We start from the raw sequence: 5327 nt of genomic DNA on the forward strand, positions 1-5327 counted from the left end.
CATTCATTCATTCATTCATTCATTCATTCATTCATTCATTCATATATTCATTCATTCATATACACACTGTACATAAAATAGTTAATTCACGAGTTACTAAGCATGAACAAACAATGAGTATATTAGTTTATGTTAGTTTTTGAAGTAATTAGCCTTTATAGGTGAAACATTAATTAATGTGTCAATTTATAGTTATTTACATATGAGTCATCCTTAATTAATAATGTTCTCAATGTTAACTAACCATTCATTAATCATTAAGTTAGGCTAAATAAGGTGTAGTTATTATAAATTGCTACCAAAATTACAGCCAACGTCAACAAGTACAAAAATATAACTCAGTCGAATGACGTTTGACTGAGTTATATTTCTTTCGACTGAAAGAAAATTGTTAAGCGTGTTCGTTTACCATTTTATGTGCTTGAACCACACAGAAAATGTACCAATGCATGGAAATTGGATRTGAAAATTCATACAACACCACACAGAGCGCTCTGGCTGAAGGCAGTTTGTTCTCTGTCTGCATTCAGGCCTCGTTTTCAGGAAGTCAGTTCAATATAAYAGGATTTTCAGGACATGACTCCGCCTATTTTATTGCGTCATCAGGATGGCTCCCTAATCCTACTGACGCCATGTCATCATTCAATATTCTCTGGCCTAATGGAGACCAACGGTAGATTTGAGGTGGTAGTAGCTGAGAGTCATTCACAGCAGAGCTCCCACAGATTGAATGAAATCTCATGTCCAGTTATAAAAGCATCATTTTTCAACATAAGATGACCTCATTTAAAACCTCTGGCCTGAAAGTCAGCAGGTGATTTGCTTTTCTTCAAGAAATACTTGGCCTTTAATTACAAAATATTTTGTTTAGGGTGGACTATAAAAAATTTTTTGGTTCCTGTTTCATATTGATGATTTGTACAGGAGGTAAAGCGATCTGTTTTATTGTCTGCTGTTGACTAGACCTGATCTTTTTACTTTGTGTCGTTGAATTCAGTCAGTGGAGCGTGCTTGTKGAGTGTCAGCTCATAACATGGGAGATCAAATTAGCTCAAGTTTTTTATGCTGACTTTAATAATGATCCACAGCAGATGATGCATTCCTGTTGTTATATAAGAAGGTCACATTTTAACTGACTGTTGTGTAATTTAGTGAAGTAATTAGTTTCTGTGCTGACTTTAAGAGTTCAGCATCTTCACACTGAGCAGGTTAGTGAATCTAATGGACTGTCTGCTGAGGGGGGTGATGGTGTGTTAGAGGGGTAAATGGATTTTCCAGCATTCTTGTCAGTCACTGAGGATAATTTCACAAGGTTGCACTTGCTCAGCCGATGCTCCCTTTCCATGCAGTGGTAAACACACGGGTCGTGTGGATGAATGCATTACTGAGTAGAGCTCTTCTCTTCAAAATACACCCAGTTGTCAGGTTTAAACCAGCTGAACCTCATGTGTCTGGGGTGTGTAGTGCATGTCTGGATGTAAGAAAGAAAATCAACAAACACATTGATGTGATTWATGCAATACATAATAGAAATGGCTATTCTTGTGAAAAAGCAGTGTGAATTCTGAGTGATGAATGACTTGAAATTTGCTGACAACGCTGAAACTGAGCTGTTAAAGCTTAAAAAAGCAGAACACTAGCTAAGAGCTAATAATAACAAAAACAAAAAAATAAATAAACTAGCTAAAAGTAACACAAGCTAAACCAAAAGCTAATATAGCTTTAATTACTAAAAAAGATATCTAAAGGTTTAATGTAGCAAAAGGTTAGCTAAAAGTATGAAAAGTCTATGGGCTAAAAATAGTAAAAAGCTAAAAATGTAGTTAAAAACATTGAAACTCAAAAGAAAATGTAGAAACGGTAACTAAAAGTAACAAGAGGCAAGTTAAACATAACCAAATATCAGCTAAATGCTAAAAGTAGCAAAAAGTAATTAAAAGTAGCAACGGCTAATTAAAAGCTAAGAGAAATAAACATTACTTAAAAGCAGAAAGTTCACGAGTGGCGGCTAAAAACCAACAAGTAGCAAAACACCAGCAACAAAAAGAAAAAGCTAAACTAAAGTATAAAAGTGGCAAAAAACTATCAAAAATAGCAAAAGGCAGGCTAAAAGTTCAAAGAGCAAAAAAGTGACTACAAGTACTACATAGCATAAGTGTTAAAAGTTTAGTTACAAGCTAAAAACAGCATTATATTAGGTCAAACCAAAAAGTAGCAAAATGCTTATTAAAAGCTAAAAGTAACCAAAGTTTAATAAAACACAAGCTAAAACAAGATAACCTAGATGCTAAAAGTAGAAGACTCTAGCCAAAATATGCAAAATGTTACCTAAAAGCTGAAAATACAATCTAAAAGTATCAAAAGGCTAGCTAAAAGTAGAAGAACAGTAGTTAAAAACCTGAAGAAGCAACAACAGGCTAGGTAAAAGTTTAAAAAAGAAGAACGATAACTGAAAACTAAAAGTAAAAGAGGACATGGTGTCAGCATGAGCTCACAGAATCATGATGTGCTTGTTAAAAAACATCTGTGGGGCATTACAGAGCTCAGCCTGAGCTTTTAGTTAACATGTCCTGTAGTTAAAAGTAAGAATGAATTTGCAAATACAATGCTGTGTGTGTGTCACAGCTGACTGGTAAATATCAGAGGTTTATAGTAACTAAGTACATTTACTTTGTTACAGTTCTTAAGTAATTTTTTTTGAGGATTTGTAATTTCAACAAATATTTTTTAAATTGTGACTTTTACTTTTAAAACCTAAAAATGATACTTTTACTTCTTTACTTTAAAGTTTAACACCTAGTTACTTTACTTGTTATAAATTAAATCTGTCTGAACTCATCATATAAAGGAGTTTATGTGCTCTAAAAAATTAAGTGTTGAATTTACTCAAATATCAACTATTCCCACTAAACCTAGTAGAGTAAATTTGAGGCGATATACATATTTTATTTTAAAGAAATTGACCAATTTAATCAATTTGGTTATGTGGAGCCAGTTTGGTTCTGCAAATTTAACAGTTTATTTAGAGCGTTGGAAAGTATTTTTACTTCTACTTTCCCAATTTTTGTGAACAGTTTTATGACTTAAGTAGTTTTTCTCATCGGTAAAATTTACTTTTACCAAAGTCATTTTCTGTTAAGGTGTTTTTACTTTTACTTAGTTATTTTTTCAAGTACTTTATAGACCTCTGGATGTCTAGATGTGTAACAATTTACTGTTCAAGTAAAAAGAGTTGCACGTTTAACAAATTTTCGGAAACTTTTCTTTTATTAGGAATGTTAAACACGTGACAACAGATGCACTGATTGAGTGTAACAGTGTTTTCTTTATTCTGTGAAAACAGAAATCAGGTTCTCTTAGTAGCTTTGCTGTGCTGAGATACTGATCACACAGCTGAGGAATTTCCAACTCACAGCCTTTAGCTCTCTCTCTCTCTCTCTCTCTCTCTCTCTCTCTCTCTCTCTCTCTCTCTCATATGCGCCACTACTGCCATCTACTGGCACAAATTGGTATTGCACCTGAATTTACTTCGCGTGAGTCAGTGCCACACAACATTAACAGTCAAAACACGTCTTAAATTTAAAAATAAATGTTTAGGGGGTGACTTTAAATGGTTGAATATTCCTGGGTGCCACAGGAACACTGTCCTAACATCTCTGTTTACAGATTGAAATATTTCCAAAGTACAGTTTTTTTTATTATTTTTTAACTTTATTGAAATCTGAGTCAGAACAAACAAACAAGTAAAATAATATCAGGGATACAAAAGTAATACAGTAATTGGATAACAACCATATATTACATCTCAATATAATAATACAGAATAAAAGGAACTGCAAAGGAAAAACTAGAAAACAAAATAAATAAATAAGAAAAAAAAATACAATTAAAATAAAAATTATATAAATTATTCAGAAGTTTCAGACAAGGTATTTTTTAATTTCCTTTCTACAAAAGAGGAAATGACATCATCAAATGTAAAAGTGATATGGGAGCGTTTTATGACTACAAGTATTCGATGCTGGTATCAGGCCCCTTTAGCCAAAATCTAAATAAAAGGTTACAAATGAGGGCACAATTTATTTAAAATTCATCACCATGGTATTATTTACTGTCAGTGTTGCTGCTCAGACTGCAATAAACAAAACACAACAGTATCAACTAATGTTGCAACGTTAAGTGTTTTATTATTGTGTGTTGGTTTTCTGAAGCAAACTCGTTTTTGGCTCGGTGAAGTCAGCACACACGTCAAACCTAAAGCAACACTGATTACTGCAGATGTTTGTATAAAGTCCAGCTGTGCTGCTGGCTGGAAGCTGCAGGTATTTCTGGTCTCGTGGACTTTAAAGTGGCACCTGTTCGTTCATCTGTTCCCCTGTTAGGACCTTAACAACACTTTTAACGTTGAGTGGGAACTAACGAGAACTAAAGGAATGTTTGAGTTTTGACCGTTTGGATAAAGATTTGTGTCGTACCCGTTTCATTTATCTGTTAATGGATGTTTCGACGCACAACAGTCGTCGTTTTTCTGTTTCCGTATTTTCAGCCAGGTCAGGCGAGGAAAGGATCAAACTGTTCGGGTCGAGAAAAACTACTGAGAACATCACAATGTTATAGCTTGTTTTATTTTTTGTTTTTTGTTTTTGTTTTAGCAATATGCAAGCTGTATTTTTTTCTTTTATATTGTGTAAAAGCTGCACTTTACACACGACCAGCTGAGATCAAAGCAACCCGGCGGCGGCGGCCAAATCCCGTCTGCTTCGTCGGGTCGGTTTTAGACGAAGCTTTAAAGCCAAATGAGCTGAGATCATCGTGACACGGTCTCTCTTTGCTTCTCATATCTTAAAAAAAAAACGTCATATCAAAAGACCCAACACGTTCTGTTCAGACTAAAGATCAGATGAAATGAGAACAGATGAGTTTTTGTTTACCTGTAGCAAGAAACGAGGCCGCTGCGTCTTTGTTTTGGATACTGTGGAAACATTTTGGAAATATGATTTATTGTTTTAGCTTCTTTATTTGTTGATATTGTAATTATTAAACATCTGACTGGGGTTGATTTTAATATATGTCATTGGTTTTGATCTTTTTTGTGTCTGAGTGCTTTGTTATGCAGAAACACATAAAACCCAAACACAGCTCAAAACTAGATTTCTGTTTTTTAAATATATATTATGGCTTCTTTATGTTTAGGGTAAACATTTTATACTGAAATAATAAAGTTGGACTAACGTTACATACAGTGGTTTGCAAAAGTATTCATACCCCTTGAACTTTTCCATATTTTGTCACATTACAACCACAAACATAAATATATTTCACTGGAA

Source organism: Austrofundulus limnaeus, unplaced genomic scaffold (genome assembly GCF_001266775.1).
Source record: "Austrofundulus limnaeus strain Quisiro unplaced genomic scaffold, Austrofundulus_limnaeus-1.0 Scaffold26, whole genome shotgun sequence".
Lineage (NCBI taxonomy): Eukaryota > Metazoa > Chordata > Actinopteri > Cyprinodontiformes > Rivulidae > Austrofundulus > Austrofundulus limnaeus.